Source organism: Athene cunicularia (genome assembly GCF_003259725.1).
Source record: "Athene cunicularia isolate RWA chromosome Z unlocalized genomic scaffold, athCun1 chrZ_part2, whole genome shotgun sequence".
NCBI classification, from domain to species: Eukaryota; Metazoa; Chordata; class Aves; order Strigiformes; family Strigidae; genus Athene; species Athene cunicularia.
Window position 1 is genome coordinate 1,258,453 of NW_020799143.1, and position 25,663 is coordinate 1,284,115.

Consider the following 25,663-nt stretch of genomic DNA (forward strand, 5'->3'; position numbering starts at 1 on the left):
GAGACAGCTCCGAATGTTAAGCATAGAGATCTACACCTCGGTTTTCCAGGTAGAGTGCTGTGCCGGCGTGAATGCCGCTTTTTTCTTAAACGTGTTAGCCAATTTTTACGGGGCCAGTCAATATCTCTGAGCCATCGCCTCCAGTACAGCTGTTGTAGTCTGAGTTTTTGCAGCCCGTTCTTATTAATGCTTCTCTCTAAATCTTTAATAACAGAAAAATGCCGTTCTTCCCAACGTGGCTGATGACTCGGCTCATAGCCTACAGGAGTAAGATTTTTTCTTGCCGTGTCCATATTCCCTTGCACCGAGTTTTTTTTGCCTCACTTTTACGTTTCTTTTGCCTCACTTTTATCTACGGATCATCCCCAATTAAGGGAGGACACAGACCAGACAGTTCAGAGTCTTTTTCAGGATTTACAGCATCAGGGTCTAAAAGATTATCACAGCATTCTGCCTCTTCAAACAATAAATTTGGCTCTTTAAAGTGTCCCTTAGCCTTGCCCAGACCAATCAGCGCGGCTAAGTTTTTTATCGGACTTACTCCCCGCTTTTCTAAAAAGCAAAAATTGTGAGGACTACCTCTCGTTCAAATATTCCTGCCCGGGCAAATTCCTCAAATTCCTGCTGCGGCTGAACGACCTTCCTTAAAGTCCGATCAAGTAGCCAACAACCAGTGAAGGCTGTTCCTGGGTATTATCCCTTTCAGCGTGTAATTCCTTTTGGCCTTTCCAGGGTCGAACCCCCAACACGGCCTGGCCTTTCCAGGGTCGGACCCCCAATTAGGCCTATTCTGGGGTAGCCCTCTTCGGATCGCCAAAATCCCCTGAAGCCGGACCAGCTGCGCTATGTCAGATTTACGAATCCCGACGCTTTAGGAGACGGCACACATCTCCTGCCGTACTGCCGTCGACAGTGACCTTATCGCCTTCCAGCTCCGAATTTTTCCGTTCTGCCGCTTCCCGGGTTCCGTCTGATGAAAAAGCAGAGTCTGGGTAACCCTGTCCGGTGCTCCACTTGCGGCGGGCGGAGGAAGCAAGCAGCCGATTCAATGTGAATGATAGAGCAAGCTTCAACTTTATTGAAAGAAATCACACCTTATATAAGCAATCTACAATATACTACTTGCAACTCTATTGGATACATTAAAGAAACTGCATTATAATATCTCAGCCATTGGGTACATCTAAAAGTCCCAGCCCCTTGTGGCATCTCTGGTATGCATAAACATCTTTCTTGCTGCGAACCTGCTTCTCTCCCAGGGCTGCTTTCCTCTGACCCCCAAAGTCATAATGCTCCCCAACTTATCTCTGTGTTCTCACAACAATCCTCGCTAGCACCTGGGTCTTCATCCTTGTTTACATAACTGTACCCTGGGTTCTTTCCTTTGTTTACCTCAGGTGGCTGGGACCGACTTCTGCAGGGAGCTATGGCCGACCAGCTCCTGCAGGGAGCTATGGCCTTGCTCTCTGCAAGCCGTTCTCCAACATGTTAGAGTGGGTCACCTGTCAGAGGAGGGTCACAAAAGTGATCAGGGTACTGGAGGACCTCTCCTATGAAGAAAGGCTAAGAGTGCTGGGATTGTTAATCATAGAGAAGAGAGCACATTGGGGAGACCTTACTGTGGTCTTAAAGGGGGCTTATCTGAAAGGTGGGGAGAGACTTTTTACCAAGGCCTGTAGTGCCAGAACAAGGGGCGATGGTTTTAAAGTGAAAGATTTAGGAATATAAGGAAGATATAGGAACACATAAAGAAGGAAGTTGTCATGATGAGGGAGACAGTGAAAAAACACTGGAACATGTTGCCCTGTTGTGGAGAAGTTGCAGATGTTCCATCACTGCAATGTTCAAAGTCAGGTTGTATGGTGCTTTGAGCAACCTGATCTAATGAAAGGTGTCTTGCCCATGGCAGGGAGGGTGGACTAGATGATCTTTAAAGGTCCCTTCAAAGCCAAACCACTAAATGATTCTTTGAAATTAGCTTGTGCTGTATTGAATATGAATCACAGTGAAAACTTCCTGGGGACTACTGATGCAGGGGTTGTGCTTGCAAAATTCTTAAATGTTCTTGTCATCTCATTTTACTGGCAGTCTTCCATGAGACACTTGCATGAGACAGCCAAAACCTGTGATTTTTATGAACTCAGTTCATCTGAGACGGGAGGATACAAAGATAACAGAGAGGGAATGGTCTGACTCTATCCTGTAATCAAACCAATATTTGACCAGCTTCTATATATAAACAGCATATATTAAGTAGTTATGATGGAAGTTTTACTCTGAGATGGCAAAGCAAGTAGGAATGATGTTATAAACAGTGTCATATTTTATTGACATTGAAGAAATGGCTTTTAAGTTTCTACTTTAAAGCAGGCCTTGATTGAAACCTAAAATGCCTTTTGGGGGGATGGTATAGAACTGTTAATACATGCATAATTGTGGCAGCATATTTTAGAGTAGCCTTATAATAACAGATTAGAACTTCCTATACGCTATGATATTAGTAAGACCACGTCTTAGTCTCAGATCATAGAGGTTGTCCTCAAAATAGAAAGTGACGTCCTACTTTTGGCCTTATGATTAAATATCTTATTTGACACAATCAGTGCTTTTTACCTTACTGCTTTATGTAGCTGTTTTTTTGCTGATTGTATTACAAACCAGGTGTAACTGTTAACAGATCTTGTTGACACTTTGCTGTGTAGTCTCATCAGTTACATTTAATCTTTTGACATTTTGAGTACTAAGAGTACCAATTAAATAGTGGTACTGTGTTTATGGGTCCAATAGTATTTCTGCATTAACCTGATTTCCTGAAGGTTTATTGCTGCTGTAAAATTTTTCACTAGATGACTTCTTACTGAACTGCTCCTTGAATAAGCAGGAAAAACTGATCCCCAGAGCAAAGCACACAGTCAATAACCTTATGGAAGACGTTACTTGCTTCTGTGTGTGCACTGTAGAGATACAAAAATACAAACTTTAAAATGCTAGTTTTGCACTTGCATGAAATCTGAGATAGAATCTGACTAAAGTCAGGAAGAATCTGACTAAAGTCAGGACTAAAGGAAGAAGCTAGCAGTAAGGACTTACTTCTGATGTGTTTCAATATTTTTTTTACATGACAAAATTGAATGTTTAAGAATGTTCCAGAAGTCTGTTTCTCATGTACAATAATTTCATTTTTGTAGGGATTTTTACAGTGCATACAGACAGAATTTATAAAAGTTAACATGAATTCTGTAACACCTTTGATTTCAAGAATTCTTTAAATGGAAGAGATGTTCATTTTATCTGAAGCCTGACTGAATCCAATTATTTGCCCTAGGTATATAGTTTATGCATATAAATCTTGTAAGGAAACCGTTTTAATAATTTGACAAGAAAACTTCATATGCTTGTTAAAATGCTTTGTATATCCAGTAATAATGTATTGATGGTTGAGGAAGAATCTTCTGGTGTAGTACTTGATATCTGATTTTAGCTGCAGTGCTATGGTACATGGGGAAACATGTTCTTGATGGGTTGAATGTCTCAGACCCTTCAATGTGGAAGCGACTCAGATTTCCACACAGATACGTGGTTAATGTAAAAATATGCAAATCCCTTCAGAATATCAACCTTGCAGGGTGAAGTTGGATGGCTACAAAAGCATTGGCCTCTCCCTGTACAAGACTGCTATGAAGGGGATGAAACAGTGTGGTTGAGGCTGTGGGTTACCAGGCCATATGAAGTGCAGTTGTTCCCACTCTTCACTAGAAAAGATGGAGCTTCTAAAGTTAATGCAGAAGGAGGATGCCAACAGCTAGGCCACAGTGGTTTCCTCTATGAGGTGAGGGGGTCATTACTATAAGCTTGTTCGCAAGCATGGGAAAAAGAGTATGTAGATGGGTTCTATTCATACCACTACTGTAAGGGCCATTTTGTGGACAGTTCCTGGAGTAAGCAGTCCAGTTTGTATTTACAAATTTAAATTATTACATTTAAATCAGATGTTCTTGGTTTGAAGTAATAGTATCTGCAGACTTGTAGAGACGCAGCAGAAACCTTAGATATAAAAAGGTCTTTATTGGTTTATCAGTGAGCTCTGTTTATGAAGCTCAGAGGTTTATCCCTGTGTTCAGGCCTTTTCCTGTATTAAAGTAACTTACTTTGTTCCTTTTTTAAGCTCTAGCATTGTTAAAATCAGATTTTAAGTTTTTAAATACAGTGTCTTTCCTTTAGTTTCCTTTTTTTCTCCTAAAATGTCTGAGAGGTGTAATTCAGTCAGAAGTGTGACTGGAAAGTATGCTTAAATTACATGAACATGGGTCCAGATCTCATTGCGTCCCATTTCATCCCATTTTCTGCTGATTATTAAGCATGCGGTGTGTTTCCCTGATAGCTGCAGAAGAAAGAAAAGCTGAGGGAGCTTTTCTTGCAGACTCTTAGCATGCTTTCTGATGCTTGCAAAATAAAAGTTCTCACTGGGTGTGTGAAGTTGAGAACCCATCCCTCAGCTGGGCTTTGTGGTGGGGAGAAGGGGGTGGCAGGTTTACCAGAGGCTGACTGGGGCCAGGGGGTGGAAGGGGAGACCGGAAGTCAGAAAACACCAGCAGACCTACACTGTTTGCAGTTATGAAAGCATGGATTTCTTCACAAGGAGAGGAAGCAGGAAGAAGGGAAGGAGAGAAATTCGGGAGGCTTTTTAAAAAATTATTTATTGTCTAGTGACTTTAGGCTGCTTCCTGGCTAGGATGTCATCTAGAGTTTTATCACAGTTGCTTAGATATGTGTACTCTATGCTCAGCAGTTGCTTAAAAGTTACCAGTGGTGTGCCATACACACAGCTGAAAAATACTAGTTCTGCACAGCATGTAGTAAATTCTTTCCACAACAGAAGGTAAAATTAATACAAACCTCTGGGAAACCTGTGGAATTTCAATTTGTTGGAGATTATAAAAAGAAGGGTGGAGGAAAAGAGGGGGAAATGGCAGTCCTAATATACATTATACACAACTAGCATAGCTGCAACCCCCAAGAAAGATGCAACATATTTCTTCTTCATGGGCAGATTTGCATGCATAAGGAAAAAAAAAAAAAAAAAGAAGAAGAAAAAGGTAAGTGCTATAATACAGTTAATTTGCATCCATCTCTTACTTGAACAGCCTAAGTGGGTGTATAATTTCTTGAACTCACCTCTAACTTTTTTGTTGTAATAGCATAATATTCTGTTTACCCATTAAGTAACTTCCTCACTGCAGTTTGAAAGGGTCTTGAATTAGAAGGAACATCTAAAATCTAGTATGTCACAAACAGAGGAGTGTTGTTGAGCAGATGAGGAATTGCTTACATTACTTTTTTTGGAAGTTGAGGCTCCTGGATCACAGATGATTTAACTCCATTTAAAGAGGTAAAAAGCAAACAAACAAGGAGAAACTTGAGTCTTAGAGACTCTGTGTGTCTGTGTATTACATATAGATAGATGTATACACACGTATATAAACAAGTGCTTGTTGTGTGTGCATCTCTTGAAAGGGCAGTACTCTGGACCCTGCCCTGATACTGGTAATGCTGAAGGAGTGGCTGCTCTGATGTTTCATGGACGCCTATTGTCTCCTGTCAGTGTCTCAGTGTAAACTGAGCCTATACTTTTGTCACCTAGATATTAGAAGCTGTGAGTCTGAGTAAACAAGTTGACTGTTACAAAGTACCCTGTTACTCTCTTACAGCAGAGAGTCTGTTTTGCATCACAGGAGAGGGAGAGGTCAGGCTGGGGTGTTGCTTGAGAAGATCAGATGGGCATTAGACCTCACAGTTGCATCTCCTGAATACTGCAGCAAGGATATGAAGTGACATTCTGCCGCTTATATAGGAGTTTTATTGGTGGTTTTCCCCACTCTCAGTTAGCTTTGTAGCAAGGATAATGCTTCAATCAGAATTAAAGCCTTGCTTGTAATAGCACTAGGATCTGCTAGCCCTAAGGGCAATTAATCTTGAGTTGGTCTGAAATTCAGGTAAATTTCGGCATATTAAGGTAGTTTGAATTTCTACCTACTCCCTGCAGTCCAGGCAGTGTAAATTGGCTTATAGTTCCTTTCAGCCCTCTAGTTAAGTCACAGTCAAAAACTGGTGATGCAGACTGGAAAGATGCTGAGGTCATCTTTGGGATTCTGACTGATCTTCCTTGTAGATGTGTAAAAGGTGATTAACCTTTCTTCAGGTTTATCTCAGTGTAATCTGTTTCTCAGAAAGAAAATCCTTTAAAAACATGATAATTATTAAAAACAGCCTGTTAAAAACAAACAAACAAACAAAAATCATGCAAATCCTACAGAATTCCCTAGCTGTATAACTCAGTATTATAGATTGCATTGTTGTAGAGCAGAGCCTTTAACTGGTAATCCTCTGTGTTGGTGCCCCTGGATCCGTTACCACTACTGACCCCAGTCAAGGGAATGTATTATCAATGCTGTCTTTGAAATAAACCCTTTTTCAAGGCTGCTTTTGGTGAGGCAGTTGGTGAGATAAGACAGCTAATTGGTGTAAAGCAGCCAGGATGTCTGTAAAATCTTTACTTTTGACAGTTAAGGGGTTGTGTCTTATATCTTGCTATCGTACTGTAGGGTATTAGTAAGTAGTTGACCAGAAATGAAACAAATACAGTGTAAAAAAAAAAAAAAAAAAAAAAATTAAGAAAGTATTGCCATATCCTCTGCTAACTGCATTTAGTTGTCTACGGCTCTGTTTATAGAACGGTTGAGTATGACTGAAATGTATAAGTAAAACACAAGCTAGCTTTTTTTCTTGGTAACATGGATAGTGTTAGAATTGTAGCTATGGCAACATGAAACTTAATGGGCTGCCATGTGTCCTACATTGTGTTTACTAACAGAAAGCTGTAGTATTCCAGCTGTGTTGCTGCTGCTGGTATGCACTACAGCAAGAACAAAGCCAGCTTATCATTGTGACTGTGTATGTGATTGCTGTTCTTGAAAAGCCTGTCTGTAAAGTCTATAATGTAGCCTGTAATGTAGGGTCCACATTTATCAGTTTAGTTTGGTAGAGAACAAGTTTTAGGTGATGTTGACATTAGATGTAGGCTCTACATCAACTCCAGAAATTTCTTTCATGTTCCAAATGCATAGATACCCAAAAGAAGTATTTGTTGCAGTTTGGCAGAACTGAACTATTTTCATTATTTGCTGCCTATCTTTTTTAACTTAGACTAATCCAAGAGGCTGTATTTGACTTAGTTCTGCCTCTGGATAATGACCAGAAAACTGCCAAGCCTTATCCCTAACACTGTGGGTTTTTTGGGATTTTTAGCTTGCTTTTAAACTTGAATTGATCCAAATTTCAAGAAAGCATATGGAGTGTTCCTAGTGAAAACAATTGTGTTTTGCAAAGTCTAAATCAAATGGGAACTTGAACAATTTAAAATTGGTCCCTTTTTCCCTTTCAACCTTGAAACACCAACTATACAGTGATTTTTTTTGTTCTCTGTTCCTACAAAAATACACAGTACGAACATGCTCTGCTGCTGTTCAAGCCAGTACAGTCAGAGTCAATGGTTCCTATGGCAAAATGACTAGCTTCTTTCTGACATACCACTCAGAAAAAATGTTATGAAGATCTGTGTTTGGTGGCAAATTTTTTTCAAAAGAATAATTGTCAAAAAATCAGCTAACTCATATTTTTTTTGCCTGATGATCAGTTCTGTGTGAAGAAGCCAGCTGTCCAGTTAACTCACTGGGAACTCATGACTTTAACATATTTTAGTCAATCTTCACATTTGCATTGATAAAACTTTCACTAAGGAACCCAACCGGCGTACCATGTGTAATTTGATGACAAAAGTCTTGATTGTGTCTTGGACTGTATACTGATAAATTTGCTAAGTAGTGTTTTGTCCAAAATTATCAGTTTTGTGGTTAAGTGATTTCCTCACCCCAGTGAAAAGAACTAAGTCAATTTTCATGTTTGCATGAAACATGGTTTTATGTGTCTTATTAGTTGTGTTACAATCAAGAAACGCCCTCAGTCTGACTGTTGTTGATTTTATTTCTCCAGGACTCAGTTTATTCCTTCTTTCTCCTCTTAGTGCATTATTTCTTAAACTTTCTTGGTGGTTTTAAGGTAACTCTGGCTTCTCAGAAGGGCAGAGTAGTGCAGAAGTGCAGTTGAATTCTCAGAAGCCAAACTTTTGCTGCATCATGATCTTCAGCAAAAATTTAAATAGACCTATGGCTGACTGCTTGCATAAATTACTATCTTTTTTGATCACTTCTGTCCAGGTCCAAAACAACATATGGACTGCAAAGCTTTATGACAAATTTTTTGTGTGGAAATTATTGTAAATACTACAGAGTAAGACTACTAGTATTTAAAAATTATAACAGAGTGACCACAAGAAACTTGTGGAGAAAAGTTCTAGGTAGATCTAGGTAAGGAAAATCATGAAATAGTATGGCTTTACAAATGAGACTCTTTTTTTTCTCCTTTTTAAAAATTGTTTTGCTCAGTATTTGCAGGAAGAAGGTATTTTAGGAAAGCATAAATTCAACAATAGCAGTTACCCCACCCCTGTACTTTCTGAGGAAAAACACATTAAATAAAACTTTAAACGGTGAGTACGAGTTCTGTAAATCTGTTTGAGAATCTATATGGATACAATAAACTTTAATTTGTCTCCTTCCTTGGTCAGAAGTCTCAGGACTGGGGTAAGACTTTGTAGAGGTGTGCTGTGCCTTTTTTCCACAAACCTGTGGAAGGACGTTTTAAGCAGGCAGAAATTCCAGTACAAATAAAACAGGTATCACTAAAACTTTTCTGCTTTGACCTTGGATTTTTCCAGTTAATTTTATTCTTAACTAGGAAGAGACTGCTGTTTTGTGGCTACCCTGGGTGATGAACATTTTGTGTAGTAAAAGATATGTGACAGGACAACACTGCCTAAATAATGAAGTGTGTAGCTTCTCCTTATTTATATGTGTGCGTATGTACTTCAGATGTTTTGATATCTGGATTGATAAACTAGTTCTAATTTTATTGTTTAAAGGTTTAGAAAATAAATGTGTGAAGACATTGTTAGCACACTGAGCAAAATATCTTTCTCATGCTTATTCCATTATCAGAATTAAATGCATGGCTGTCAGACTTAGCTTTTAGGCAAATAAACCTCTCTTCTCTGTGAGAAAAAAAAGAATGTTTGGTAAATTTGTCTTTTAGTGTTAGTGTTCACAGGAATTGGGTTATCATTTTAATTATTTTTTTATCTCCTCCCCCTTCTTTTGTAGGTAGCATTGGTACATCCTTTCAGTGCCACTCAATCCATCAAGATCACATTTGTAATGATGACAGTGACAAGGTGAGGTTTACATGTTTCCTTCACAAGAGGCATATGTATTGAGGTTTTTTATGTACTGCTTTTAGTATACAAAGATTGGTTTTTTGCAGGTATAGCAGTCAGTTTTCAGAGTTACTCTTTGAACTGTCTCTAGCGTATTAAGAAGTATATTTTACTCAAGACAATCTCTTGGTCAATTAAGAAGAAATTTGTCTTTAGTATTGTATTTTTCTTTTTGCTTGTATTCTTTGCTAAACACTTGTGATTTGCCATATTGTCACCCTCAGTTAATAAAGAGCAGAAATGTTTTTGCTAACATTTAGGTAAGGTAGGATGCTGGTTCTGACTTCAGAGGTTAGAGCCTAGCTAAGTGTGCAGAGCCTTTTTGCAGTAGCTGTATTTTCATGTTTTGGAATTGAAACTCAGGGTTTTACAGACAGGAAGCTTCTGCTCAGTGCTGCAATCTTAAAATACCACCTGTCTAGTAGTGTGCAAGTGTTTTCCTAATCTTGTCCTGATACATTTTCAGATTAGCTTGCTTTGAGTCAGTAGTGTGCTGGATGTTAAAAGTTCAATGATACTTGGTCAGCAGTGTAAGTGTGCCCTACAGAACGGAAAAGTTTTGACACTGAACTGCTTGTGAGAATGCTTTCATGTTCATGCTATTGTTGATAGTTTTATCTTAAACTTTACTGTCTGTAAATAATGCAAATTCATTAACATTAGTTCAACATGTAACATGCATAACATTGTTTGCAAGTATAACACATTATAGTGAACTAACATTTTGGCTTGACATGCCTGGAAAAGGGCATGTATTAGTCAAATTTTATATGACCTTTCTTGGGAAATGGAGTGAGACCTGCATGGCAATGCCTTGATACGTGCATCAATCATTGTGTTTTGAAATTCCAGAGTAAGTTAATTTTATAGTTGTTCCAGTTTATCCTAGAGCTAGATTCGTTTTCAGTGCAAATTTCTTTTGCCGCTCTACTGCCTTATTTTCTTTTTCTCCTCTCACTCTTTTTTTCATCTGCTTTTTAAAAAAAAAAATATTTTTAAGTACCATCCTAGATTTGGGTCTTGGTTTAACCTACAGATACTGGTAAAACATGCTATCCAGAACATCGCAAAATTCTTTTAAATTTCCACTTGATTAACTGATTAACTACTTTCAATAGTACTCCCTGGTTTGTTTTTTGGTTCTTGTGCACTCTGTTGTTGGAAGATTCATGTGTGAGGAGCAGGTGGAAGAAATTTCCTTTCAGAGCCATCCTAGTGCACCAATTTAACACTGGCATTCACTTTTAACATTATTCTTTTTCTGTCATTACATGGAAGATCACCTCTATGTTAGATAGATTGTCTTCCCTTAGTTTTATTTCCTAACAGGGTAATTAGAACTCTTTCAAGTCTTGCTGGAAATATATTTGTTAGGTGCTTCACAGATTTGGGGGAAGGGAGTAGGAAGGGGTGTGGCAGCTTACCTGGTTTAAATTTCAAAAGACTTCATAGCCTTTTGAGTTGTTTGGCAAACCACTTGCCTTCATAATAACAGAGGAACTGAGCCACAACTTTACTTTTTTGCATATTTAGGGATTGTGGGAGAAAACAATCTTGTTTTAAAGGGATGATAGAGCATTAATGCTCAGTTAATGTCATGGAGGGTATAGACTGACTGTATGTCCTGGTTTGAGCCCAGAGCTGTGCATGCAGCTGCTCACTCACCCCTTCCCCCTCAGGCATAGGAAAGAGAAAATAAAGCAAAAGGCTCAGGAATTGAGATAAGGACTGGGAGAGATGACTAACCCATTACAATCATGGGCAAAAGAAAGATTTGTTAGGGGAAGAAAAAAATAACATAAATTTAATACAGACACAAACACCACCACTACTTAACAGAGTGAGACAGTAAGAAGCATTACCACATCTTAGAAACACCTTCCCCCACTCCTCCGTTCCTCCCAGGCTCAGTTTTATTCCAAATTTCTCTACCTCCTCCCTGCCAGTGGCATAGGGGACAGGGAATGGGGTTACAGTCAATCTGCTGCTCCTTCCTCCTCAGAAGGAGGACTCCCCACATTCTCCCCTGCTCCAGTATGGAGTCCCTCTCATGGGAGACAGTTCTCCACAAACTTTCTCTGTCATGAGTCCTTCCCACAGGATGCAGCCATTCCCATGCTGCTCCAGTATGGGTCACCCCTGCATGTTGCAATCCTCCCAGTGCCAAACTACAGCAGCGGGGGCTGCTTCTTCCCTCAGAGATCTGGCCGCCTTTGGGTGCAGTCTCCTGATCCGGTGTGGGGTCCTTCACAAGCTGTAGGTCAGAATCTGCTCCACCTGTTACCTCCATAGGTGACAGGAGGGCAGCCAGCTGTCTCACCATGGGATACAGCCGAGGCAGGGTGTCTGCTCTGGCACACCTTGTCCCCTTCCTCATACTTTCTTCCACTGAACTTGATGTCCACATAGGTGTCCTTCTCGTAACTTCTCCTCACAAGTCCCAACTCCTCCTCCCAGATTCCCCTTCTTAATTATGTTAGCACAGAGCCACAGCCATCATAACTATCTTGGCCTTGGCCAGAGGTGGGTTTGAATTAAGAGCTGGGGGAGCTTTGACAAGCTTCTCACAGGAGGCCACCACTGTAGCCCCCTCCCCCACTACCGAAAACCCTGCCACACAAACCCAGCACACTTTATGTCTGTTGTTCTGTGTTTTGGTTTTCTTTTTATTTTTTCAAGGGATTGTGTATATGGTATGCTTTTTTAAAAAAAAATTGTAAGTAATGCTTCCTAAAAGCAGCTGGTTACAGTACTGGGGTACAGTTGCAATTCTCTACCACTCTTTGCTTGTATTTCACATATGCCTATATTTTTCTGTCAGTTTTTGAACTGATTATTAGTGTCCAGTGTGAATTACTTTGAAAATTAGAGTTCTAATTTATTCTGTCATTACTAAGAGACAGCACTGTTAATTTTGGTAGGAATATAATTTAAAGATGAAATGTGGGATTTAACTGCTTTATTTATCTAAGAATTTGTATTCACTGTTGGACTTTGTATTCATTTGTCACGTCCCACTCAGATGAGGGAGACAAGTGAATTAGATTCATAAATCCCCAGTGGAGTGGACAACTGTGAGACAAGTCTCAAAGTCCAGAGAGTTAATAACTTCTCACAATATACTAATTGGGTACATGATAAATGGCTAAGTATATAATGAGTTATGGCAAGGAATACAGTATGCCTTGTAGTACTTAAGAATAATGAAGGAAAAGGGGAAAAGGGAAAGGAGGGTGATAGAATAGAGAAATAGAGATCACTAGTCTGGGTTCCTGTGTCAATCCCACCAACAAGGGTTCAAGGAGGCATCTGTCTTGTTCACATCACTCTCCAAACCCCCCTGCTCCTTTGCCCCTCTGTCAATTTATACACACTTTCCTTGGGTCCATCCTCTAGGTTGAACCACATGCTTATGTTTTCCATGTATGGGGAGGGGTAAGGTGTTTCATGGGATGATGTAATTAGCATGACCTTGTTAGTCTTTGTTACGATATTTAGGGGTGTTAACTTTAATTTAATGGATAGTGAAGCCAAAGTCATTCACCAGACAGATGGCCCTTGAAATCTGTCCAGGTTCACCAGAGCAGAGCCATCCTGTCTCCACAGGGCTCCCTCCTACAGCTGCATATTGTGTTATTCGGGCAGCCTTATCAGCTTTGACCTCCACACCATCCACCACGTGACTACAGTTTCACTACTTGAGAGTGTTAGACATTCCTTAGTTCAGAGGGCGTCCACTCTCCCCAACCATCCTTTATCTCTTTGTCAGGCTGTTTTTCTGAGTCTTTGTTTCTTGCAGGCCTGTTTCTTTCAGGACCTATTTTTACAAATTGTCTCTCACATCATTCTAGAAACTTGTCACAATGTCAATGTATATGTCAATACACATGTGTGTTTCAGTGAAATAATTTACTGCTCTGTGCCTGACCTGTGTAATCAGTTTCTGCATTACAGGAGAAATGTAAAAGATAGTATTAGACTGGCAATCTGTATATCTACACCACACATTTTAAAAGAATGTTGTAATCTTAATGAAAACTATTCCCAGGCTTCCACTCCAGTTACTTGATTTTGTTAACTTGGCACATGAGAATCTTGAATTCATGTTCAGTAACATCAACAAGAAACCAAAGTCTTAAGATTTTTTGATGTGTGTCCTCACCCCATTAAGAAGGATGTGTCACTGTTGAGAGCATTATTAGTGGTATTAAGAACCTGATTAATTTCATAGCACCAAAACCAGTACTTCGCTTTATGTCTTATAAGATCATCTAGTATAGCATAGATACAGAGTACATTTCCCATTTTACTTGGTGTTGCAAAGTGATTGTAATTGAGATACATCTTAAGATAATAATTGCTTTGGATGTGGGAGCTTTTAAGCCTCAGTGCATGAGTCAGGGGACCCTTTTTTCATGTTCGCAATTTCTTTGATTTTTCTTTGAAGTAAAACATGCTGTGTATGTTTAATACCTGTGATTTTTAAATTAATTGAAAAGCTGGAATTGTCATTCTTAAAATATCAAATAACAGAACTGAATAAACTTCTTTACAGAGAATAGCATTTGAGGAAAGGTATTTGTAACAAGGAATTATTATTCCTTGGAATATTACTTTAATGCCCAAGCAGTGGTATCCTATTAAACAGAGATAGATGCAAGTATATTATCCTGCAGAGCATTTCAAGCATACTCAGTTTATTTAGCTTTAAGAATGATTTATGTCCTTTGGGTGGTTGTTTCACCTGTGGTTTACTTCCACTGAAAGATGCTTGCTCAGTTTGAAAAGAAACTCCAAAGATGCAACTTCTAACTACTCGTGGGACATCTCTTTGCAGAGATCTCATCAATTTACCTATTCCTTAGTTATGATGCAGTTAAAAACCAAATTGACCCCCCAGTAGTAATGAAAAAAAATTAAAGCACTATGGGAGCAACTCAGCGGAATTTTTTGAGTACCAGTAAGGAGCTGGAAATAATTTCCAGATATTTAGTTTGCTTTACTTCAACTTCTCATTTATTTTACTTTCATAGTATCACTCCTATTATATTTGTTTTCTTATAGTATGTAATGAATTTGGCGGCCGGTCATGAGTGATGTCCCCCAGGGCTTGGTTTTGGGGCCACTCCTGTTTAACATCTTTACTGATGATCTGGACGAGGGGATCGAGTGCACCCTCACTAAGTTTGCAGACAACACCAAGTTGGGTGGGAGTGTTGATCTGCTCGAGGGTAGGGAGGCTCTGCAGAGTGATCTGGATAGACTGGAGCAATGGGCTGAGGCCAACTACATGAGCTTCAATAAAGCCAAATGCCAGGGGCTGCCCTTGGGCCACAACAACCCCCAGCAGCACTACAGGCTTGGGGAGGAGTGGCTGGAGAGCTGCCATTCAGAGAGGGACCTGGGGGTATTGATTGACAGCTGGCTGAACAGGAGCCAGCAGTGTGCCCAGGTGGCCAAGAAGGCCAATGGCATCCTGGCTTGTATCAGTATTAGTGTGGCCAGCAGGGACATGGAAGAGATCTTGCCCCTGTACTTGGCGCTGGTGAGGCCACACCTTGATTACTGTGTTCAGTTTTGGGCCCCTCACTACAAAAAGGACATAGAGTTACTGGAACATATCCAGAGAAGGGCTACAAAGCTGGTGCAGGGTCTGGAGCACAGGTCATACGAGCGGCTGAGGGAACTGGGGGTGTTTAGTCTGGAGAAGAGGAGGCTGAGGGGAGACCTTATCACCCTCTACAACTACCTGAAAGGAAGCTGCAGAGAGCTGGGTTTGAGCCTCTTTAGCCTAGTAGAAAGCGACAGAACAAGAGGGAATGGCCTCAAGTTGCATCAGAGAAAGTTCAGACTAGATATTAGGAAGCATTTCTTTACAGAACGGGTTGTTAGGCGTTGGAATGGGCTGCCCAGGGAGGTGGTGGAGTCCCCATCCCTGGAGGTGTTCAAGAGTAGGGTCGATTAGAAGCTTAAGGATATGCTGTAGGTGGGAACTGTGCTAGGCGAATGGTTGGAGTAGATGATCTCCAGGGTCCTTTCCAACCTAGATGATTATGTGATTCTGTGAATTTCTTTTTGCTTGGTACTTACAACCCAAATACATAAGTACATGATTTGATTCAGTATTTCTAACTTATAAATTTCCCAGTTATAGTTAGTACATGTTTCATTTCTTTAGTAATTTCTTGTCTCTGAACTTACTCTTATTTGTCCGTCTTGATGGGCAGACAGTTGTCAGTCTGTAATCCAGAGGTCTATCAACTCGTTAGAAAGGTGTTTTACAAGGGGTAGTGTTTTACACTATTATTAAGTTCTATTATATTATTTACACTATTATTAAGTTCTAATAATTAAAAAAAGATCCACTTGTTTTATTATTTGGATGGTGCAAGTCAAGTAGTATAAGCCTAACACTCATTTATAACTGAACTCTTAATGATTCAGGAATTCACGTATTTTAAGGTCCATCGCATCAATTTGTATGTGATCTGTAAAATAAGACAATATGAACCTCTTGCGGGGAATGCTTGGGGAACAATATATAAAAAAATTGGAATATTAGGGGTTTCTTTTGCCTACTCCTATTTCAAAACTGGAAAAATTATTCCTGTCCAGTTAGTGTGTTGTCTGCCCCCTTCCCCCCCCCGCCCCGGCTTAGTTTCAGTTAATTCTGCATATTCTGAATATCTTCCTGCCTTTTTCATTTTATAGATGGCAGCTGTACAGATTACTCTGCTGCTTTTAAAACACTTCCATGCCTGGTGAAATATCTTCATTAGTTCTTTATAGTAGATGGTTAATCTTCCCGGAGCAGATTTGTGGAAACTTTAATTCAACTGAAGCACAGAGAATGGAGACAGTTTTGAAAGGTGAAAATAGTGTTGATGGTATCTTACTTAGGGGGAATAGCTTGCGTAAATCTTTTTTTTTTTTGATACCTCATTTGTTCTGTTTGCTGAAGAGTTCAGCATCGAGAGAATTTCCCAGTGACACTGCTAGCAAAAGGCTGATAATTCTTCTCTAATAACTTCAGCACCTGACGTTGCTCCTGTGGGTTTTGTTGACTTTTTCTAAACAGTCTCACTCCCTCTTGTGTTATTAGGAAAGGCAGATGAAGATCCAGGTCCGTAAGTATGAGCTGAGCAGATTACAGGTGGCTGTTGTTGAAAGGCTCGATGGCATCTGTTACATTTCCTTTTTAAGTGGAGAGTTCCTACTGCCGATGAGTACCCCGCCGGTGGCAGCAGCACTATTCCTAAGACACAGACGTCCCGCAGGCCTCGTCTGCGCCCTCTCTCGATAGGGGCGTTTCCTGCCCGATGCCTCAAGTCCCGCGCTGCCGCGCACAGTGCCGCTTGCACTCCAGCTGCCTGCGACTGCTCGCTCTGTTTCGTTTTAAACTGTGGGGACTGAGAGGCATCGCGGCGGGGAGGCGCTGTCGGCGCGGGAATCCGCCTGGCTGCGCGAATACCCGGGCGCAGGCGCTGCCTCCGTTCCTGGGGTGGGGGAAAGCACCGAGCACAGCCAGAGGACGCCAGGCGCAGAGTAAGAAACTGAAACTAAAAGGTGGCAGGGGCCGTGCCTTTATGCGCCTGCGTGCGGGACTCCGCGCCATGCTAGCTGCTGACAAAGGGGAGACCGGCTTTTACTCGAGAGCGCCGGCGCGTAAGTTTTCGGCTTGTTCCGTAACCGCGAGTTGACTGTTTCGCCCCCTCTTCCGGCCGCCGCAGTGACGTGAACCGCCCGCCCTCCCTGCCGCCCCAAGTACAAACAAAAGGCGCTTCACGTCGTCGTCCGTAGGGCGGAGTTAGTTTCTTCTGCCCAGTCCTTCGTGGGGCTCGGACGGCTGAAGAGTGACGTCACCGACCCCGTAGACGGCGGGGTTCGTGCGCCGCCGTAGCACGCCGGAGGAGCGGGACATGGCAGGCGGCGGCGGTCGCGGGCCGCGGGAGCGAGCGACAGCAGCGCGAACACAGAACAGGCGAGGGGCACGCGGGCGAGTTGCCGTGTGATGGGTGGAGGACGCCGGGCCGACGCTCCCGGAAGCGATCGTTCGGGCAGGCGGTGTATAGGCCCGGACGGCAGCAGCAAGGCCCCCGGCTGACGAGACAGGAGGCGGTGCAGGAGCCTTGACGGTGGCTGCAGAGGCACGGCTACGGGTACCAGCGTGGGGACGGCAAATAGGGAAGGAGAAGGGCGGTGAGCCTGCTCGGGGCGTGGCCTCACCGGCGCTGCCCGGTGCCCCTGACTTGTCAGCGTTTAGCTCGGCAGCCAATGGGGAGATCTTCCGGCTGTAGGGCAGCGGGCGCCCCGGGGCTCCTTCCCGCGGGAGCCAGTTTTGTTGAGCCGCCATTCGCAGAGATAGAGGGCGAAGGAGACCGCACGGCCTGGGCGGGAGGTCGCCTCTAGGAAGCCCGAGTGGTCCCCCGTGCCTGCATGGAAGCTGTGCTTCCACGTGGGGCGGCCTGCAAGGTGAATAAGAGCTCAGCGAGGTTCATTCGGGGAATGTAAGCATTTGTTCCTGTTAGAATTGCTTCATCGGCATTGGCAAAAGGTAGAACTGGATCTTAAAAATCAGCCGACTTGACTGAATTGCAGTGTGCTGTCAGCAGGAAGAACAGCAGGTTCAATGTGCTATGTGCAAAGAGGCAGCAAGTATTTCTTAAGCACTGAACAGTTGATTACCCTCCCATTCTTACAGTAAAATGAAGTTTCTAGGTGTCCATTCCTCTCAAGTTAGTTGAGAAAGGACAACTTCAAGGAAACATTGATGTTAGCAAGCACACATTTTAGGGCATTCTGGTAGTATTTTTCAGTACACATGAGTTAATTCCTATTCTTGTATAACATGAAGGGTATTTTTTTTATACTTAAACCAGAAAGATGCCTTCAGTTTCCTCAAGAAGTGTATTTTAAAACTGATCATGCATTGAGATGTTTTCTGGGGACATCATTTTTAAGTTGTAATTGTTTATAGGAAGTAATTTACTTACACAGATGTTCATTAACCTGTAAGTCAGGAGAATGTTTATGAATATGTAGCATTTGCATTTTGAAATGAATTTTTGAGGTTAGTATTTGGAGCAAATGCATATGTTCTGATTGGTTCTTCAAATTTATAGCGAGGCAGCTGGGATCGAACACGATTACTAATAGTCTGCCTTATTCAGGTATTGCTTACTAATTGGTTAGGTGTTCCTGCTGATGTGCTGGTTTTTAAATGCCATTTACTGAGGCAAATGCTCTGGTTTCATTTGCCAAATTTATGGTATTTATCCATATCTGGGGGATTTTGCTATTTGCTGACCCAGCAGGCTCCTTAACTGCTTTGCAGCACTACAAGAATGAAAAATATAAGCCTTCTTTCCCTTCAAGGGTATTGCAGCTGTGATATTAGAGACATACTGTTGTGAGAAAGGGAAGAACTCCATTTGGAGACTTAGATGTGCAGTAAAGAGGAAGGAGGGCACAGTCCTTAAGAGGATTAACTATGAGACAGGAGAGAAACTAGGTGCCATGGCAGATTTAATAGCTAATGGAAGTTGATAATGTTACTGTTCATCCTTAATCACCAAATCTCTATTAAAAACACCTATGTGTACCTAGTATAACGGCATGAAGAAGGTTTCCAGCGAATTGTTACCAGGAGATAATGTGTATTGAGTGGTAGTTTTGAGAAGTCATGTACAAATAAGAGGCCTTATAAATAAGTGATCTAAAGATTCTTCTATATGAAACTTACTTTGTCCTCTCCTTTACTTATAGAGCAAGTTAAACTTTATTTGAGTCTCATCTGTTTCACTTTGATTTTTTTTTTAATAAAACTATAATGAATATTAAAGTGAAATTGCATGTCAATTGTCCTTGTTTTGCACTTGCAGTGGTGTGGGAGTCACAGTACATAATTGTGTTTTTCTGAAAGATAATGGTTTTTTTTCTCAGAAGCTGACATCAGTCACATGCTATTGTGATTTATACATCAGCTTATGTAAAGACATTTTTTCAATGTGGTTTATTTACATAATAACAGGAGATAATATGATTTAAAGTCATACTGCTGATTAAGTCAAGTTATTTTTTCAAGTCTTTACTGAAAAAGTCTTTAAAAATTAAACTGTTCTATGTAAGGTCTTACTAGAGTTTAAAAAATGGTGCAGCTAGGAAACCAGTTACTTCTCGAGAGCTACTAGTGAACTGAGACTTAAATTGTCTTTTTGAAATTAAAAACTGTCATACGTGTTTGTCTGTGGAAACTACATGGGCTATATTTCTAGTGAATCTAATGTGAATTTGTGCAGAGGAGGTCTTAGATGTCTAAGGAAAGGTTTTCTCAGTCTGTGTGTATCCACCACCCTCACACCCTGCCCCAAGAGGGATTTGCAAGGTAGAAATAAGGGTGCAAGTACGATGTGAAATTTCTTTTTTCTTATTTTTAGTTAGAGAAGTTGTTTTTACTGTGGAGGACTGATTCTTGAAACCTGGAAAAATACAGGTTTGACATAACCAGTTAGTGTAGAAAGAAAACTTGTGGTTTCCTTCTCTGTGTAAGCATCTGTATCAAGTTAAATAATCTAATCCATATATTTAAATTCTGTTGTGGGCGAAGCTTGCCTAGGTTTCTGATTTAACAGGATGATTTTCATGGTTCTTACTCTTAAGTTTCACTTGGGAATGGGTAGGTTCCTCTTTCACTAAGCTCTTGAAAGATCAAGGAAACTTTCTTTGCTTTTTGGTGCCTTCTAATGATTTCTAAGAGCAGCAGCACTTTAAAAACTGGGAAGGGAGAATAAAGGAAGGAAGCCTTTTTGCACCTTAATTATTTTGCTGATTGCTGTCCAGGCAATTTGTCTGGATTGCAGTAAAACTGTTCCTCACCTGCTAGGAAAATAGTTAAGCAGCATAAATCTATTGTTTACTGTAGGCATTCCAGCTGTAAAAAGACTGGTGGCTTTGCTCTGCCCCTCAAAAAAATAGAGACTTGCTTTAATGTCCACAGTTCCTGGTTCTCAGTGAGCACATTTCAGATTTACTGCCCTAGAACTTTTTATTTCCTGGTTCACTTGCAATAACTTTGCTTGTTGAATTTCCCACTATGACCTCAGATACATAAAAAGATACGGCAATTCATGTCATCACACCTGTACGCTGTATTTTGCGTACTTTCTGTTTAAGTAGACCTTTCATCTTGTCAGTCTTGCAGTTTTGTTCCTGTCCCCAAAAATCTGTGAACACCTCTGTTGTAGGCACACTCATCAATTGGAGGAACTCAATCTTATCCTCTCTCCAGAGCCTCTTATGTTAACCTGTTAGTCTGTCTTTGACAGCTCTGTTAGTTTCTGATAGAATTGGCCATACTTTTCTTTCACACTGCAGTAAGAATAAATCATTGTGTGAGCAGGAATCAGAGCATTCATGGCATGACGTACAGTGATGCTGCTGAGCCAGTGCTCTGTCTGACAGTCTTCATGAAGCTTTAGGAGATGGCCTTCTCTCTACACAAAAAGTAAGAGTTTTGCTTTGTTATTTAGGCTGTTTCTTTAGATTATCTGTGTTGAGATTGTTCTTTAAAAAAAGCTGTGATATGCTGAATATTTTTGAGCTGCATTTTCAAAATCTGATTCTTAGAAACCAATCTCTTTTGAAGACATTTAAAACTATTTTGTTTTTTCAGTTGTGAAAATTTGCTTTTATGTTGGAAATGGCCTGGAAGAAGGAAAGAACAAATTAACTGTCAGTAATGGGAAAATCAGATTTAAAATACAGGGTGAGAGGACCCCCAACACTTTGATGTTGGAGACTGCTCTGACAGTTACATGCTACAACTGCAGTTTTACTGTGCCATTTGGGATGTGTTTTTTCCTTCATTCTGTTGGATCTCCTCAGAGAAGAAGGGAATTGAAAAAGGTGGAACTTAGAGTGCCTTATTCTTAGAATTAAATATCTCAGCCCTCTTTAAATTTTCAGGCCTGTGTTTAAGTACAACTGCTTAAGTTTTATGACATTTGTTTTCACTAGTGCCAGTGTGTGTATTTTGCGGTATATTGAAGAACACTATATTTACGTGACAGTTTGGTGATACCAGTTAGGTAGGTATGTTGTTTTGTGGATTCATTTTTTAGTTTCTAAAATGGATTCAAAGTATTTTTTGAGGCTTCAAATTTCTAGCAATATGGAGAGACAGGAAGAATGTAGAGAGTAAATTGTTACATTCCTGAAGGAATTGGATCCCGACTTTTCCCAGTGTCTGAGAACACAAAATACATTATGCACAGAATTTTAAGAGTATGGTGTGCCATGCACCTAAGAATGAAATTCTTAAGAGTGCTTAAAATATTTACCATGTGAAACTTAAGCAGTTTATGCTTAACTGTCTCTTAATGTTTCTTGTGTGTCCTAAACACCCAGTTAAATGAGAAATGTGTTTCAGAGAAGGAAGTAATTCAGAGAAAACTCCTGAAATGTCTGTCAGCTTGATGTCAAATAAACTGTATTCAAGTTATTAATGTGGTTTGATCATAAGTAAAATGAAGAGATTATTTTGATGCTAAATATTCTATGCTATTGGTACATGATTTACTATTGCATACCTCAGATCTTGCAGAAACACTTTGCATGGAGGATTCATTGTCAGTTCAGGTTGCTGAAGAACAGCATTGACCATTGTGCTCACCGTCAGTAAATAATGAATTAATCCTATTAATTTTGAATGAATTATGGGTGGCCCAGAAAGATTACTGATGAGTGTTCTTGGTACAGTTGTTAGATACAGAAACATTCTAATTGGTGTATACCATCATAACTTTGAAACACAGAAAAATTTGATGGATTTGCATCTTTTTTATACGTTTGGTAGTGTTGCTCTTATTTTACAAATTGTCTTAATTTTACTAAATACTGTGTAAATTTTCACTGTTTCACTGTCAGAAGGACACTTTAATTCACAGAAATTATTAAGAAACCTGATACATGTAAATCTGCTACAGCAAATTTTATACTGGCAACCTGATGTGTTACTGTAGATTGGTTTCCATTTTAAGGAGTTACTAGGTTATTTTCTTACCACATGGTGATATTTCTAAAGCAAGTTGGAGGAAACATTGCAGGCGTCCTTTCAGAATTTTGTGCCTTGCTATGAACTCTTACGTCTCTAGGAGTTGGAATATAGAGTATTTTCTCCCTAATCCCACAGAAATGGTGCCAAGAGGGGTTTTGTTCTGAACTATTTTTTTTTCTGTGCCTTTTGATACAGCCATAGGAACAGCTAGTGTCATGCTGTTCCTTAATGTTTTTTGATCTCTATTTGTGGAATTTTCATGCCAAGTACTAGTTACATATTGATTTGCTTAACTATTGTCAGTCTCTTATGAAGCATGGAAGGAAATGGTATCCCATTTTAAATACTCAGATGTATCTTGTAGTTCAGTAGGGAAGCATATGTGCTTGCAGGGGTACTTAGTATCTCAAGGATAACTCTACTCCAAAGTACTATTTGAGTTGTGCTTTACTGCTTTTACAGGAGAACACTTAAAAAAACCTAGTGTTTAGCATAGAGTGAAAATCAGTTACTGCTTTCCTTTGTGCTGTTGCAGAATCACAGATGGCTGAGTTTGGAAGGGATCTCCGGAGGTCATCTGGTCCAACTCCCCTGCTCAAGCAGGGCCACCTAGAGCCAGGTGCCCAGGACCATGTCCAGACAACTTTTGAAGATCTCCAAGGAGGGAGACTCCACCACCTCTCTTGGCAACCTGTGCCAGTGCTCAATGACCCTCACAGAGTAAAGAAGTGTTTCCTCATGTTCAAATGGAGCCTCCTGTGTTTCAGTTTGTGCCCATTGCCTCTTCTCCTGTTACTGGGCACTACTGAAGAGAGTCTTTCTCTGTCCTCTTTGCAGCCTCCCTTCAGGTATTTGTATGAATTGATAAGATCCCTCCAAGTCTTCTCTTCTTCAGGCTTAACAGTCCCAGCTTTCTCAGTCTTTCCTCATCTGTGAGATGCTCCAGTCCCATCTTAGTGTCCCTTTGTTGGACTTTCTCCAGTATGTCCATGTCTGTGTTGTGCTGGGAAGCCCAGAAATGGACACAGTACTCCAGGTGCTATCTCCTAGGACTTTTGGACCTACCCCAAGAATTGGCTCATTTTGGTCCTCCTTTCAGCCACCTGATTTGTTTGAGCCAGCTTTCAGATTTGGGAAGGACTGTATTTCTTTACCAAAAAAATTCAGATCACCTTAGTGTTTCTTTGTCAGGAGCTGTCTTATATGTGCCCAGCCAGCCATGTTTCTAAGTTGTCTTTTGGTCACAACTCTGAAATCAAACCTAGAAAGAAATGGTTCTGAATATTAATGGTAGTGATGTTTTTCCATAAAAACTGAATAGGACTTGGAAAAGATCTAATGCATTGTAAAGCAGTTGTCTTGAATGTTTACATTCTAGGATTTGTATTTGGTGTGTGGAGGATGCAGGGTGTGGACAGCAATATTAGAATTTTTATTTTCTCACCATTTACCCACTTTACTTCCACTTTACGACTTTGTTGTACCAGATTGTGCTCAGCCATATAATTTTCCAGTTCTTACCAGAGAAGTCATATCTGTTCCAAATGTTTTCTTACTCATGAGAACAGGTAAAATGGTGATGTGTATGGTGGTGGGTTGAAACAGGGGTTCTGAATCCTGCATTTTTTCTCCTGTTTCTTTTTTCACACTGCAAAGTGTAGGTGCGGATCCCACAGGGGCGAGACACGACACTCAGCAAGTGAATGCGTTGACTTGGTGAAAGCCTAGTGTTAACACAGTGGGAGCTCTGGAACAGCAATGCTAATCAAATGGGGACACGACACAGTGGAGTCCTGCTCAGGAGTGACGCTCAAGGGAAAGCTCCGCAGGGGTGGATGATAAAAGTTGTGCTTGTTAACATATCATACATGTACAAAGTCCTGTTTTGCTCATTCGTGAACTCACTGCTGTTGTACACATGCTGCTGTTCGAATTCCAATATCTATAGCTGGCTGCCATTGTTTGTGCATGTGCAAAGGTGGGTGCAGATGCCGGGGAAGTGGGTACCATAACATCAAGATAAGATGTGCTTGGGACTCTGCATACTCAGATGAGGAGGCGAACTATCCTGCTTTACCATAGCAAAGTCTTCTCGTGCCCTACACTTGTCAAATATTTTTGTTTAGGACTGGGGTAAGGAGCTGTTGTTTTTTTCTATAGTCTCCTTAGTTTTTACTGCTTTCAGGGGTAATCTTCATGTCACTCTTCCTGGACTATGATACCTGACAGTATCCTTACAATTTTTCTGTGTATCATTAGTGGAAGAGTTGCGTGATTTCTCTAAGGATGTGTGGAAGGAGAGAGCATCAGTTTGTGTAAGTGTGTCTGGTCAAGGACCTATTCAGTGCCAAAGAGGAATCATAAGAAAAGGGGAAATAAATAGGAACATTTTGAAACAGAAAGTTGACCAACAAAAAGTAAGGAAGGAAGTAACAAGGACCAACTCTGGTCAGTCACTAGCTGATGAGGTTATGTGGAACGTTGGAATGTTTATTTCTGTGTTTAGTCAAAGACCTTGTTGAATGGGATTATAAGGAAAAGGGGGAATCCATAAACACAGTATACAGAGACAAAAATCTGACAGACAGGCGAGTAAAAGACAGGAAACAAACCTGGTCAGTTGCACTATGTGATGGGCTATCAGGAAACTGCCTGCAAACAAGGATTTTGTGACTGATAAGGATGCAAACTTGAAGGTCCAGGATGTTGGAGGGGATTAGTGGGACTATGCCTAACCCTAAGGCCCTAAAGCAATGTGAGGAGAGTTAGAGAGAGACAAAATGGGACCAGCAGAAAAAGGGCTAATAATGTGTAAACTGTGGCCAGTCTTCATACTTGTAAGGCTGAGCTTTGGCCTGATTACTGGTCTGTCCTATTTTGTTATATCTTTTCTTATCTGTCTCTCTGTACTCTCACTCTTTTGTTTGTGAGTGCTGCAGGGCCTAACTGAGATGAGATTGAGTAGAGACTGGGCCAGCAATTGGAGTCTCACTGGTGGTGTAGGTACCATCAGGTCTGAGGTGCCAGCAATAGAAGTGAGTGAGGGTCTAAGTGTCAGGAGTTGGAGGGGGGCTGTAGCTCTCTCGATTGTATTGTTGTTTTCCTACAGTCTTTATAGTGCCATCTACTGATGTGAGTGGACTGGGTGACAGCTACTGGAGTCAAACCAGGGATGTGGGCACCCCTGGCCTCTGTCAGTTACTGGAGCAAGTGGGGTCTAA

General features: G+C 40.8%; 1 protein-coding gene across 6 annotated transcripts in view; it reads left to right on the top strand.

Moving 5' to 3' along the window:
- The window catches only part of RNF38 (ring finger protein 38), a 121,072-nt gene that overhangs the window by 51,734 nt on the left and 43,675 nt on the right, over positions 1–25,663 (top strand). For 2 of the 6 annotated variants that reach the window (XM_026866105.1, XM_026866104.1), the window contains exon 2: positions 9,276–9,346. The gene's annotated coding sequence lies outside the window, so the exon portion shown is untranslated. Of the gene's footprint in view, positions 1–9,275; positions 9,347–17,448; positions 17,548–17,927; positions 18,044–22,977; positions 23,291–25,663 lie in introns of those variants that run through there. The other 4 variants (XM_026866108.1, XM_026866107.1, XM_026866109.1 and 1 more) reach the window with 4 other exon arrangements.